General features: G+C 45.5%; 1 protein-coding gene across 4 annotated transcripts in view; it reads left to right on the forward strand.

Moving 5' to 3' along the window:
• KAZN (kazrin, periplakin interacting protein) overlaps positions 1–15,612 on the forward strand; it is a 1,079,687-nt gene that overhangs the window by 330,078 nt on the left and 733,997 nt on the right. The window lies entirely within an intron of this gene.

The raw sequence follows: 15,612 nt of genomic DNA on the forward strand, positions 1-15,612 counted from the left end.
TTTAGAGAGAGAGAGAGACCAGAGTGTGAGTGGGGGAAGGGCAGAGAGAGAGGGAGACACAGAATCCGAAGCAGGCTCCAGGCTCCGAGCTGTCAGCACAGAGCCCAACGCAGGGCTCGAACCCACGAACTATGAGATCATGAGCCGAGCTGAAGTCGGATGCTTAACCAACTGAGCCACTCAAGCGCCCCTGTGAGGATGTTTTACGGTGAAATAAGATGATGTATTTCCAAGTCCCATCACCTACTGATAAATCAGTACACTTCAGGTCTGAGCGTCCCCCCCAGCTTGTTATTGCTATAATCTAAAGTTCCCGTTTCCCCGCCTGGTGCTGTCTGCGCCGGGCTTCAGTGGCCAGGACTCGGGTCAAGGTGGGCTGGGTGCTCAGGACAGAACCGGGCGGTTCCCACAGGCCTGACCAGATACTGTCATGGCTGTTGATTGGCCGAGTGGCCTTCTGTCAAGTTGCTTCCCCTTTCTTAGTGCTCATTGTCTACTTGTGAGGCCCCAGGCCCTTCCAGAAGGATGTGAGGAGGCAGAATAATCTTTTCTACAATCTCAGATGTTTTAGGGAGGGTGCTGTGTCACCGTGAGGCAGGACATCCTTCCAGTCACTTCCCAGGTCTCTTGGTACCCCTTCCAAAGGTCACCCTCTGGGTTTGAGAGTTTCCTGTGACTTTGGAGCCGCAGCTTAAGCAGATGGTTCCAGAAGTTTCCTCTTGTGCCCAGAAGCCACCTGGGTACCCCCCCTCCCCCCCACCGTAGCTGAGAAGCTCTGGAATGTAGTTGGAGAAACCACAAGGGCTTCAACTCAACTCCTGCAGCTCAGCTACAGGGAGTCACTGGAAACTGACTTTACCCAAATGCCACGGTCCCCAAATGGTGACAGGCAGGTAAACACTGCACAGGTGAGGTTTTAGGGCACACGTGGAGGGACACCAAGATTTGAACAACCATATGTTTAGTTAATGTAGATCAGAAAAAATAAAACCAGTACATCAAGCCAATGATGCAGAGTTCTAAAATTAAATTAGTAGGGGCTCCTGGGTGGCTCAGTCGGTTAAGCATCCCATTTTGGCTCAGGTCATGAATTTACAGCTTGTGGGTTCAATCCCCGCGTCGGGCTCTGTGCTGACGGCTCGGAGCCCGGAGCCTGCTTCGGATTCTCTGTCTCCTTCTCTCTCTGCCCCTCCCCTGCTCTCACTCTGTTTGTCTCTTGAAAAACAAAAATTTTTTTTTCATTAAATTTATATAAGAAAAAGAGAAAGTGAGCTACTTTGAAACAATATTAAGTGGGGCGCCTGGGTGGCGCAGTCGGTTAAGCGTCCGACTTCAGCCAGGTCACGATCTCGCGGTCCGTGAGTTCGAGCCCCGCATCAGGCTCTGGGCTGATGGCTCAGAGCCTGGAGCCTGTTTCCGATTCTGTGTCTTCCTCTCTCTCTGCCCCTCCCCCGTTCATGCTCTGTCTCTCTCTGTCCCAAAAATAAATAAACGTTGAAAAAAAAAAATTAAAAAAAAAAGAAAGAATATTAAGTATTTAACCCACCTGGGTGGTTCAGTCGGTTAAGTGTCCCACTTCCGCTCAGGTCATAATCGCACAATTCGTGAGTTCAAGCCCCATGTCAGGCTCTGTATGGACAGTTTAGAGCCTGGAGCCTGCTTCCGATTCTGTGTGTGTCGCTCTCTGCCCCTCCCCCACTCGTGCTCTGTCTCTCTCTCTCTCTCTCTGTCTCCCTCTCTCTCTTTCTCTCTCAAAAATAAATAAACATTTTAAAGCTGGGTGACCCACGTGGGCCCGATAAGTACATGGAAGTACAGTGTTGACAACTGCAGCTTTTTAAAGGTTACATTTTCTACGCTTTGCGACTCTCTCCAGCCCCTTTGCCCTGCTTGTCTGGCTTCCTGAATTCTACACCAGAGGGTCATTTGCACACCCACGGTCGACACTGTGGAGCTCAGCCACGCAAGATGGGCCGCCTGCCTTGGGCACTGTCCAGTGTCATTTAATGTTTATTTTTGAGAGAGAGAGAGAGAGACAGAGCGTGAGCGGGGGAGGAACAGAGAGAGGAGACACAGAATCCGAAGCAGGCTCCGGGCTCTGAGCTGTCAGCACAGAGCCTCATGCGGGGCTCGAACTCACGAACCCTGAGATCATGACCCTTGCTGAATTCAGACTGAGCCACCCAGGCCCCCCTGTCCCATGTCATTTAAAGGACCCCCATGACAAAACCACTTTAGATCTCTGCTCAAAAACCTTGTTAAGCCTTCTGTTCACATGTATTGTTTGAAACCGTTCTGCACTGAGACGTCCAGGCCTCCCTGAGAGCCGATTCTCAAGCTGTGTCTTGTAAGGTGCCTGTGTGAGCTGTGCGTCAGTTGGTTGTTGCTACGAGAAGCCATCGTGAGATCTCCAGAAACACCGGACCTGTAGCGCTCAAGAATAGCACTGGAGAGGGTGGGGGGTTATTCTTCTCTAAAACCAGAGGGGAAGCTTATCGCCTTCTGCACAACCTCTGTCCCGGGCCGTGTGACCTACCACCCTTCCCACTGTGCAGTCCCTGGCTTTGGCTCCAAGTCAGACCACGGAGTGTGCACATGTGCCCGTGAGTTTTCAACTCCGTGAGCTGATTCAGGCACCACCAATGACTATCTACAAACTCTTCTCTGAGGTTTTAGGGGAAACCCAAAGTAAGTGCCCCTATGCATTTGAGAGAGTTCTCTGAAGAAGCTTGGAGCTCCGCTTTACTGCCCAGCGTTATTAACTTGCTTTACCCTCCAGGCATATTTTGTGTGGAGCGGAGAAGGGTAATTGACGTAACACCAGCAGCAGCTAATTACGAAAAATCAGTTCCTGTAACGACTCGGAAGAGGGTCTGGGTCTCAATGAGGAGCGAGAGCTGGGTTGTGTGCTCCTCATTTTTAGATGGCAAACAGAAATGTCATAGGGTGTGTTCCCAGCTGTCAGCTTCTAATCTAATTAGACAGGATAATTGGGGAGGCTGAGCTTGCTGACGGCTGACAAACACATTGGTCTGATTTCATTCACTCTTAATAGGATGCTGGCAACACCCAGCTTCTCTTGTAACCACGTCAGCCCCGGCTGGCCCCGCGGCAGAGAGGAGAAGCCTTCTCACCTCAAAGACAGAACTCTAGTTTGATCTACACATGGTTCCTGGGGGTAGAGATTGTCACTAAGGGGGCTGGGGAAATGCATTATTGTGGGGCTCCGTCCAAACTGCAAACGCAGACTAACCGGAAAAGTTTTTTGAAGTTTATTTATTTATTTTAAGAGCAAGAGCACGAGCAGGGGAGGGGCGGAGAGAGGAGAGAGCAAGAATCCCAAGCAGGATCCGTGCCACCAGCCCGGAACCCACTGAGGGGCTCGAACTCACGAACACAAACCATGAGACGATGGCCTGGGCCAAAGTCAGATGCTTAATCGACTAGCCACCCAGGTGCCCCAGAAGGGACAAATTTTGACTGGATGAGGTGGGAAGCTCAACCAAATTGCTAGAGATACTAAGGAATATCCTTTTTATTACTTTTGTGGACATGCCACGAACAGAGCCTAAGCTTAGATAGTGCTGCCCAGAGACCCTTGTCGAGCGCAGTTGTCGTGAAGAGCTAAATAGCTGAGAGTAATTCATCACCACCTTTTCCCTCCTTCATCTGCAAGACTGACATTCAAGCAGGATCAGCCTTCCGGCCATTCTGACCAGTGAGTCATCAGTTCCTGGCCATATTGGCCATATTGGCCATATGAGAAATAGATGCTCCCATCGTATTAATTTTCTATTGCTGCTGTCACAAGCCACCACAAGTTTATTGGCTTAAAACAACGCACATTGGTGATCTCACACTCCTTTGGGTCAGAAGTGTGGGTATGGCGTGGCTCAGTGCAGTCCTTGGCTTTAAGGAGATCAGAGCCAAATGGACAGCAGGGCCATGTTCCTTTCTGGAAGTTCTAGACGCAAACCTGCTTCTAAGCTCACTCAGGTTGTTGGTCAAATTCAGTTCCTTGTGGTTGGGCTGAAGTCTCCCATTTCTTTGCTGGCTGTTAGCTGGGGATCTTTCTTTGCTCCTAGAGTCTGTCTGCATCCTTCTTGTGGTTTCTATGCATCCTCCTCCCAGTACTGGGAGGTCAGGTCTCTTCCGTGCTCTACGTCTCTGTCCAGTTTCTTCTTCCGCCTCATGTCTCTGACTCCAGCCGAAGAAAGTTCTCTGCATTTCAGAATTCTTACGGGGCGCCTGGGTGGCTCAGTTGGTTGAGCATCTGACTTCAGCTCAGGTCATGATCTCACAGTTCATGAGTTAGAGCCTTGCGTCAAGTTCTGTTTTGACAGCTCAGAGCCCGGAGCCTGCTTCACATTGTGTCTCCCTCTCTCTCTGCCCCTCTCCCACTCGCACACTGTCTCTGTCTCTCTCTGTCTCTCTCTCTCTGTCTCTCTCTCTCTCTCTCTCCCAGAAGCGAATAAACATTAAAAATTTTTTTTAAAGAAAAAAAAAGAATTCTTATAATTAGGGGCACCTGGGTGGTGGCTCACTCAGTTGAGTGTCTGACTCTTGGCTTGGCTCAGGTCATGATCCCAGGGTTGTGGGATTGAGCCCCGTGTCAGGCTCCATGCTGAGTGTGGAGCCTGCTTGAGATTCTTCATCTCTCTCCCTCTGCTCCTCTTCCCTACTCGTTCTCTCTCTTTCGCTCGCTGAAATAAAAAACATGTTTTAAAAAAGAAGTTTTGTAATTAGACTGGGATAGTCCCAATAATGCAGGCTCTGCAAAGTCCTTGTTGCCCTGTAACATAACATCTTCCCAGGATCCAGGCATTAGGGCATGGACATCTTTGCAGACAGGAAATAAATTGAGTGACTTCTGTGTGATTATATATACATGAAAATATTTTATCTTCGTATAGTTTAAATGTCCTCTAGATCTCATCCACCTGAATAATTTTAATTTACCAAATGCTTCCTTTTCCATAGAGAGCACAAAGTTAGATTGTGGCCCAGGCAGTATCCCGTCTACCATTTATTATTCCAAATTAGTGGGATTCAAAGTAATGAAGGCTCACAAAGTCAAAGAGGAGGTCTAATGTTGCTGTGGATAAGGGATTTGTCTGGCCTCCTCGTGAACTCACGGTCTTTAGGCCCAGGGATACTGACATTTTGGTTTAAGTGATTAAACATGATCAGTTGGTTAAATGGAAGATGGCCACAAAGCTTGATGGTGGGGGGCATCCCAGGCTGCTGGCTGCGTGGTGATACACACAACAGTAATGCAAGTAATGACCCCGAGCAGGCACCTCTGGGCTCACTCAGGTGACCACAAGGATCGTGCGGTGTGATAAGCAAGTTGCTTACATCTCTGCTCACCCCAGGCTTGACCCCAACTGTTTGGAGAGGCAGCCGTCTCTTCCCTACCCTCTGCGAGAAAACCAGAAATCTGATCCTCCGTGTGGAAGAAGTTTTCAGCCTTTTCCTCAAATACTCCAGTTTTGTTTTTACATGCCCCTGCGGCCTCCTTGAGATTCAGAAAGGAACAGATGTAGATGGTGATTAAGTAATTCATCAAAAGATGACACCATGGCAAAATGCAACCAGGACTAGGGACTCCTGATTGGGGCCAGTGGGGTGTGCTCTCCAGGGAGGCTCCCCAAGCAGGTGGTGATCTGCCCTTTTCCTTAATTTGCACTTCCATCTCTTAGTGAATCAATTGGGAATTAACTCGTACATGACTCTGAAAAGAGCAGAGGTGCTAAGCGTTTCAGGTTGAGATTTACCTGGATTGGCCACTCCCGAAGGTGTTGCTTCTTTGAAACCAAAGATGACGCGAATTTGAATCTTGCCTCCACTTGATGTGAGCAGCTTCCTTTTTCTTGTGGCCAATGTCTGGCACTGTCGATGGAGGGATGGGTGAATGGATGGATGGGTGGATGATAGATGGATGGGTGGATGGGTTAATGGATGATGAACGAATGGATGGATGGGTGGGTGGATGGTTGGATGGATGGATAGATGGATTAATGGATGATGAACAGATGGATAGACGTGTGGGTGGATGAATGGATGGACAGATGGATCTAATGGATAATTATGATTGGTGTGCCTTTACCTATGTCTGGTTGGGGTGTTAAACTTAATCATGCAGCCAAGATGTAACGACATCAAAATTAATGGTACTGCTATGGTACTGTAAAGACATGGATTAAAATAACAGGATTGTTGCTTTAAGAAGAAATAGAACCAAAGAATACAAAAGATATAGATAATCAGGATTAAAAGAACACAAGAAGCTATACCCAGAAAAACTACAGTGTATGCACTGCCTTAATTGTTCCTGGCAGATAAACCATGTTTATGTTCCTGGAACCACTTATCTCTTCCCATGGCATGAGATTCCTGAATGTACCACACTGTTAGACGTTACTCATCAGATTAGTGCCAGAGGGTAATTAATAATTATTATTTTTCTCGACCTTCTTTGCCAACCCACGCAAACATATGCAAATACAGCAGTGGCCCTTGGGACAGTGCTGTTTGATGTCTTTCCATGGTGCAATGGGTTTGACCGTTTGCAAAGACACCACAATTACTATCTCTGATCATCACAACAAGTAGAAGTTGCCATCCCCGTTTGTTTACATGGAGAAATGAAGTCCAAGATCACAAGTAAGTTAGAAGTCGGCTCAGATGCCACAGACTTGATGATGCCCTCCATTGTTGGGTCACTTGCTCATTTCCTGGTGATGTCTCAACAACCCGTGCACTTCTCCACGAGGGCGCTTGAACGATTGTGTGAAATCTGTCACTGCATCTGAAGCATCCTTTTTATCTGTACAGACAGAGAGGTGGTGCTTTGCACATACTAGCCCGGCAGTACCTGTTTGCTGGGTGAACGGTTGGAACTCACAAAGAGCATGGGCCTGTATTTAAAGAAGGAGAAAAGGGAGAAGAAGAAAAGGAGAAAAATTCCTCCCAAGGCAGGAAATACCTCCATCTTTTTTCCTGCTGCTCCCTCCCATCCCACGCATATTTTTCATCAGTTCTCTTAAAAATAATAGTTCTGTTTTATATTATAGATTTGGATGCATTTTAATACCCACCAAAACCCCTCAGAGATGGTAGCACATTTTAAAAATAGCCTATGTTAATTTTGTGACAGTGATCGAAATGAAACTAAAAGTAACACTTGTGTATTTCTAGCCACATTAGCGTTGGCTTAATTAACAAAGACCCAAGCTTGCTAGAAAATTTGGGGGCTCTTGGTCAAAAATCAGTAAAGGATTAAGAATTTGGAGATCATGACTGTGGAGCCTTAAACCAAGCATGAGACTCTACTAAGAATGAGGGCCTGCCAGTGATGCAGGTCACTTGCCCATGAAGCCAGCCCTGTGTGAAAGAGACAAGTATTAACAGGTACACAAATCCATAACCACGGTTGTGATGAGTACAGGTGCTAGGAGAGATCAGTTATAAGCCCTTGAGTCCCCCGCTGTGACTACATTATATCTTTCACAGGGTAGATGCTCAAAAATGTTTAGTTAATTGACAGCTTGAAGTGTCCAGATATTACAGGAAGGATTTCCAAGGACCGCCATGGAGAACATGATGGGTTATTATACTAATAATAGCTAAACTTATTGACGGTGGTTGATGGCCTGATCAATGCCAAGCACTGCGTTAAGCCCTTCTTATGTTTGTGTCGTTGAATCACTACATGCTCCTGTATGTTAGAAGTGATATGATCCCCGTTTTTCTGATGAAGCAACAAGCTTTAAGAGATTGGAGAACTTTCCCAAGGGTCACCCAGCTGATGGGTGGTGGAACCGGGAAGTTAAGCCAGCCACTGTTTGCCTGACTTCTAATCCTGTGCCGTTAAATACCACACTACGTGTCTCTTAGAGGCTAAAAGCAAATATTTAACGTCTCTTCATTGTGTCCCATAGTGCCCCACTTTTTGAAAGGTTCTTAAACTCATTTTGCTTCCAATTAAATTGGATCAGCCAACATTTATTGAACCTAGCCCTTGCTCTGTGTAAGGCCCAGAGAACCTTCCAGGTACTGTGGTCAAGCTAAGTCAGTGCAGCTAGTTCTGTTACCTAATTAACACCCAGAGGTTGATGGCTAGGTTCGCTTTGTTGTAGGAGGTTTCCAGGTCTAAAGAAGTTTAACATATGTAAGGAGATTTGCATAGTGCCTGATCCCTGGGGCTCTGTAAGTGGTATTGATGTCATTCTCCGTGTATCCAAAGATCCACTGTGGTTCCTAGCACATACTCTCCATGCATAATCTCAAACAAATGGATGGAAGGTAGAAAGGTGGAAGAAAGCCCCAGGAGTTATTATAAAATAATATTTGAAACCCAGAGGACCTTTTGTGTGGGATGAGAAGGATGGCAATACAGTCACAGAGCTGTAGAAAAGGATGAAGAAATTAAATAACACCTTGAGAAGAAAGAGTTAATCAAGAGAGGCAGGATGGGGAGGAGAAGGAGAAAAGCTTACACTCCGCTTTCACCTCCGTGTTCAAAGGTGACGCATTACCTGTGGGTGATTATTTTCCTCTCCTGTTGGCTTTCAACTTGAAGTTTAATAGGATGATGATATATATGTATATATAAGGCCACGAAACCAGAGTTTGACCTGCTAGGTTAATAAACACTAGCAGTTACTGTAACTCACAAATTATAGGTCCCAATTTTCACAGCCGGGTTGCAGGCATTAATTAAAACTGGTGTTGCAAATCACAGCATTTTGGAATGCCTTCAATGTTTAAATTATCAATGGTGTTGCTACCTTAATTTAAAAAAGCAACTTCCATCATTTTTCAAAGACGAGCACCCTAAGCCAGAATAAGTCTCTCTCTCACACTCACAGAGTCATTAATGTGCTAGAAGCAAATGAAAGTTTTTAATGTCTTTCAATATGTTTGAGTACAAATTATCAGACTTGCTACTGTGGCCATCTTTGCATATTACCCAGTGCAGAATAATTAAGGAGATGTTACTATGAATAACAGTGGTTTGGTTGGCTTATCTCAACCTCTCTCTCTCTCTCAAATTTTTAGTGGAATTTGAGGGGCAAGATTTAAGGGGCAAGATTGCCCCTTAGAAGGGTAAAACTTGGTTCTTGTTGGGGAAACTCAGATATTACAATTTCATGGCCGCCCCCCCACAAGGCTATCGTGTGTAAACAGATATCCAGCATCTGTGGTGCTAATATTTTATGGAGTGGGATGGTGAACGGGAAAAATGTCTAAAAAGTCTCCTTTGGGAGATGATGATGATAAAAAAAAAAAAAAGGGTTTGAGAAACTCAGCTCAAGCCTTCTGTATACATGATCTTGATCCATCTACCCACTTTGTGATAGAGAATCTATCTTAATGTTTTTCAGATGGCAGTTTAACAGGCTGAATGTTTGTGCCCCTCCCCCTATAAACTACTCTGAGGGCTGCAGTGGGGTGGGGCCTTTGGGTGGTGATTTGGTGCTGAGAGGGGAGCCTCATCAATGGGGCTAGTACCCTTGTAAAAGGGACCCGCAGACCTCTCTTGCCATCCTTCAGCCGTGTGAGGACGCAGGGAGAAGGCAGCCACGTGTGACCCGAGAGAGGGCCTCACTGGACTCTGACCGTGCTGGCACCTTGATCTGGGACTTTCAGCCCCCAGAACCATGAGAAGTAAGTCTCTGTTGTTTCTAAGACACTGGGTCCATGGTACTTCGTTATAGCTAAGACAGACGGGCATTATACAGGGAGAATAGAGCAGTAGACTTTAACAGCAGAATAAAAAGTGTCTGTTGTGGGTGTGAACTGGGAGGAAGTAGGGGGCAGAGACGAATAAATGGCAACCGGAACCTAGAACTAGACGACGACGGTAGAACCACTTGGGTCACACAAAGCGATAGGATGACAGCGAAGGCCACCAAGACCCTCGACAGCCGTGCCGTGGGGAGCACTGTGTGGTGACAGTGAGGGAAACACCATGTCAGGGTGGGCGGTGGCCAGGAGAAGTTAATGAACTAGGGGGTAAGATTATGGGGCTGATCGAAGGCAAGGCTGGAACAGGGCATTTCCATACGTGTCCTTTAGGGAAGGTGACACGGGGGATGGGGCAGATACCAGCTCTGAAGTCTCTGGTTCCTCCAAAGTGTGAGTTATACCTCTGATCACATCAGCTTGGGTCACGTGCCCGTTCCTGACCAATCACTTGGGAATGCCCAGCCCTCGGTCAGTGGCAGTGGGGCCAGCCCTATTCGAACCATGTGGGAGAAGCAGTGGAGGAAGGGCTTATCTCCAAGGAAATCTAGGTCATGTTATTGCCAAAAGTACAGAGAATGGATGTGGGGGAGTGAGGCACAACTGACTGACGTTGGCCACAGTGTCACGCAGAGCTGCTTTGCAACCCGGCTCAGGTACCTTGGGCGCTTTGGGCAGAATATGTCATGTCTCTGACCCTCAGCTACATCCCTTAGAGTGGCTGCTGGCAATAACAGAGCCGACTATACAGGGTTATTGTGAGGTCTGCCTGTAAAAATGGAGGTAAGCAATGTGCCTGGCACCTTGTCAGTCCTCAGTTAATGCGACTCTTTTTCCTCCTTACTGAGGAATTCTATCCTACCAAAGAAATGAGGTTTATGTTGATTAATATGTGTCCACAATAAGCAATTGAATGAGGAGAATCAGTGCCGAAATTCATAATTCATTCACTGTGTGCTTTCAATGAGCTTATTAACTCACTAATTCTCCACGGGGTTACTTTTCTTCTCCTCTTTCAATATACCTCTTTTTCCTAGACCTTCTAAGACACCAATGTCCTCCCATCTTCCTTTCATGCTTTGCCTTTGCTCTGATTTTGAGATCTCCCTTGCCATCCTCACTTGAATAGTGCCTGGTAATGACACAGTTTGCCGATAAATGGGGTACGTCCCCCGAGAAGGGAAAGGATCCTCATGTGATGCAGTGAGAAAGGGTCTGCCACTGCACTGGTTTTCTCGGCTGCCATAACAAAGCATCACAGACAGGGAGCTGAAACAATTCGGGAAGCTGGAAGTCTGAGGTCAAGGTGTTAGCAGGGTTGGTTTCTTCTGAGGACACTCTCCTTGGTTGGTGAATGCTTGTCTTATTCCCGTGTCTTCACCTGGTGTTCCCTCTGTGCATCTCCTCCTATGAGGACATCCGCCATATTGGATTACGGCCCACCGTAATGACCTCCTGAGTCCTGAAAGACTCCCATCTCCAGTACAGTCACAACCTGAGGTACTGGGGGTTAGTACTTCAACATATGCATTTGGGGGTGCACAGCCCAGCCCGTAACAACCACTTACGAGCTGTGAGCCTGTGAATAAGTCTCTTAACCACTCAGTTGTGATTAAAACTCTTTTCGAGGCAAGGAACCAAAACCCACTCAAGCCAGTACAAGGAAAAGTTGAGCTTACTGAAGAGTTGCAAGGTGTAATCTCCTGAGACAACTGACCTCCAGCCATCCTCTCTCCGTCTCTCAGGACTGGCAACATGGCTCTCCTCTCTGCTTTATTGTATCCTCTGTCTTTCTTCCCCTCACCCTCGCTCCTTCCCTCCCTCCCTCTCCTTCTTGTTCTCTACTGACACATCCAACAAGGCAATTTAACCAAGTTAATAAAATCTTTTACCACCAAATAGTTTTAGGCTCTAAATATTAATTCAGAGTCTTAAGAGAGAAAATCTGATGGGTCGTTGGCCAACCTGACTGGTTGATCTTGAGTCAGGTGCCCATTGCTGGTCTAGTCAGCTGGGTCCCAGCCACAGGGGAGCAGGGCTATGTAATACAGACATTTCCCAGGCCAGTCCACTCAGCAAGTGCTAAAGCAGGGGAGTCCCCACGTAGAGAGGCCGAGGCATGGACACACATCGCACACTATGTCTATAACCTAAAATAAACCTCAGCATTCCCCTTTGTAAAGGAGACACGACCGTATATACATCACAGAGTCATTCTAAAGAAGGAATGAGAGAACGAGTTGCAGACTTCTTTGGTGACCCTGAAGCATGTGAAGTTTTTGAAGAGTTCAATAGGAGCTTACTAATTATATTGCTGCATTGCTATGTCCCTGTATCAGTTAGCTCTTGGCACAGAATTGCCGTGTAACAAAACTCAGTGACGTAAAGCAACCATCAGTTTTTCTCATGGATCTGTGGGTTATCTGATGTTGGCTCGCTAGGCTGGGCTCAGATTGGGGTGGCTGTGCCACAGATGTCTTTCACCTCCTCCTGGGACGAGCAGACTAACCAGGATATATCCTTCTCATGGTGAGAAGGGAGGTTCAAGAATGCAAGCAGAAGCAGACAGGCTTCTTAATGCCTAGGAATCTGTCTTTACTCTTTTCTCGTTAAAATGTGATACGTCCTAGGATGAAGCCACCTGGGTTACAGCTTAATAAGTGTTACTTACATGTGTGGCAAATCAATCATTCATACTTCCATGGCCAAAACTAAAATATAGTCAGGACTCATGCTTCGAGTTCATGTTAATGCATGATTTTCACAAACGTTCGTTAATCCAAGAAGCATGGCACACAAAACTCAGCATGCTTGGTTTTTGATTGCCTTGACGGTTTCTGGTTCTTTTCAACCAAATTTTACTGATTTAATGATATTTTCATTGAATGCTTTATTTAAACTAGAGAATCGGAAAAACGTTAGCGCTCTAAGACTTGGGAGACATTTCGCTTTTGTCTTACAAGTAGAGATACTACAGCTTAGAGATGTAAAATGACTTGTCCAAGGCCTCAAAACAAATCCCAAATATATGTATCTCTCTCGTTGGGCTAAGTGAAACCTGGATCAAACTGAATCTGGAAGTTCCAATGCTGCCAGGGAATTGCAGATTAACTGTAATATATCTGGGATTTTTGTTTTTGTTTCGGATCAAATGTAACTTGATTTAGCCAAGGTGTTATTCACTGCTTCTCAGACCCTATCTGAAAATCTGGAGATTAAACAGAAAGCTATGAGTCGTCAAGTGGGAGAGAATTTGCAGTTGACTCACCAAATTGAGAGATAATTTTCTACCTGCTCCCCAAATTTTTCGCTAGCCTCCTGGCTCTAAAACTCCTTATGAAATAAGTCTTAATGGTATATATATATATATATATATATATATATATATATATATATATATATATATATACATATATATATATACACACATACACACACACACACAAATCTCTAGTTTTTGAATTGCTTATTTTATGTCTGTCCACTGTGGGAATTTGAGATTCCCACAGTGGTAGGGGAACTAGAGATTTAGAAAATGCTAGACAATCATCTGGTTTCAAAAAAAAAATTATACAGCTTATATTCAAAGCTCAGCATTGAACTAAGAACAAGAAAAATTCTAGTAAATACACAGAAAAAAAAAAAACAAAAATAAAGTCTGATGTTCTCTGCCTCTCAGAACAGCCACGTAGAGCCTTCTTGAACTACATGAAAGATACTAGACAGTCTTCCTTTCTTTGGGTCATTTCGATGGTTGTGCCCTGTTCCCCATCTTCTCTTGATCTCAACCCTTCTGTTCTAAAAGCACAATCTTTCTCAAATTCTGAAAGGTGGGGAAAGCATTTTTTATTATTCTCTTGGGCCTTAGTGAAAAAGATCTTCCAAGTAAAAGCACTTGGGTAAAATGTAACAGATTCAAAATATGCAAATTATGAAACACTCATCCTGCAGTCATGTAGAAGCCAAACTCCTACTACTGTCAGATGAAATTCTCCCATCTGGGAGGGATGCAGGATTGCTTTTCCTATGTATATATTCCTTTCCAAGGTACCCTGTGCTAGGGCACACAAAGGCTACATCACCCAGGACGATTCTGATGCCTTTGTCGTCTGCTTTTGAACATTAAAAAAGGGTGTGACTTGTGAGCTACAAACATTGCCTTGGGGTTAATATTTTTGTAAATGAAAAGTGTGAGGAGTTGGATATTTGCACATCTCTATTACAATCCTTTTAAACAGAAACACTTTGTTGTATGGGATGGAGAACCTAGCTCCCTTGCTGACGTCACCACTGTCTTGAAGTTTTATATCTCCAGCCTCCTGGCTTCTCTTGTTGGGCGTATTTCGCGCCCCACCTCCCCTTCCCACCCGGACCTCACACCCACCTCCCATGTGCACAATTGTTTTTAATGTACTGCTCCTCGTTTCAAAGGCATCCACAGTGAAGCTGTCCAAGGATCATATGAGTTCTGATGTCCACCATCATCTGGAAAAATGTTGGTCCTGATTATGACTTCCTTTATACATAAGCATCCTTCAAAGAGCCTAATAAAATCGAATTGCGAGGGTCACCTGCATCAAGTCTGATATGGTTGGCTGACTTGAAGCTTGGACATCTGATTTGTAAAGTGCTTTATGCAACTTGGATGTAGGTGACCAGTGGACAAGACCTTGTGGGACACTGGTGTGGTCACTGAGAGTGGGCTCTCAGCCACCCACCGTGGGTTTGAATTCTAGCTCCATCTTGGAATAACTGTGATTTTGTGAGCAAGTTGTTTACTCCTCACTTTGTTCCCCAATTTCCTCATCTGCAAAATAGGGTGGTATTATACACACTGCAGCACCGTCTTTTTTTTTTTTTTAACTTTTTTTTTTTTTAACGTTTATTTATTTTTGAGACAGAGAGAGACAGAGCATGAACGGGGGAGGGTCAGAGAGAGAGGGAGACACAGAATCTGAAACAGGCTCCAGGCTACGAGCCGTCAGCACAGAGCCCGACGCGGGGCTCGAACTCACGGACCGCGAGGTCGTGACTTGAGCCGAAGTCGGACGCTTAACCGACTGAGCCACCCAGGCGCCTGCAGCACCGTCTTAAGTGATGAGTTCCTGGTATCTAGATGCAGCTCAACTAATGTTCCCTTTTTTGGGAGGGGTTCTGTCTTTAAAATTTCTGAAGACTAGCCCAGTTGTCCATGACTCATTTCTTATTCAAGAGTATGACTCAACAGAGAGGGGGAAAAAGTTAGCATGAAATGCAAGAGTTGTATGGGACCAGGTTATTTTTTGCGCGTTGATTTGCTTACATTTAAAAATTATGATATAGACTGTATTTACAAAAGTGTGACTATAATGCATATGTATATTTTAAGGAATATCTTTTGAAAGACCACCTTGCAAAGCAGTCAAGCACCCATCACCCCGCTTAATAAATTGGACATGACTAATATTATTGAAATCTCCTATGTGTACTTTCCTAATCACATCTCCCTACCCCATCAAGGCAACCACTATTCGGTATTTAGTATTTGTCATCCCCATGTATTTCTTTATAGCAGTGTTTCTTAGAGTGTAATCCCTGGTCCAGAAGCATAAACATCCCTGGGAAATTTGCTACAAATACAAACCCTCAGGTTCCACACCCAGACTTTCTGAGTTAGAAACTTAGGGGGAGAGATCCAAGAATGTGGGTTATAAAAAGACTTCCAGGAGGGGCACCTGAGTGACTCAGTCAGTTAAGCATCTGGCTCTTGATCTCAGTTTAGGTCATGATCTCATGGTTCATGAGATCGAGCCCCGTGTTGGCATCTGTGCTGACAGCTCAGAGCCTGCTTGGGATTCTCTCTCCCTCTCTCTCTGCCCCTCC

This window comes from Leopardus geoffroyi, chromosome C1 (assembly GCF_018350155.1).
Source record: "Leopardus geoffroyi isolate Oge1 chromosome C1, O.geoffroyi_Oge1_pat1.0, whole genome shotgun sequence".
Lineage (NCBI taxonomy): Eukaryota > Metazoa > Chordata > Mammalia > Carnivora > Felidae > Leopardus > Leopardus geoffroyi.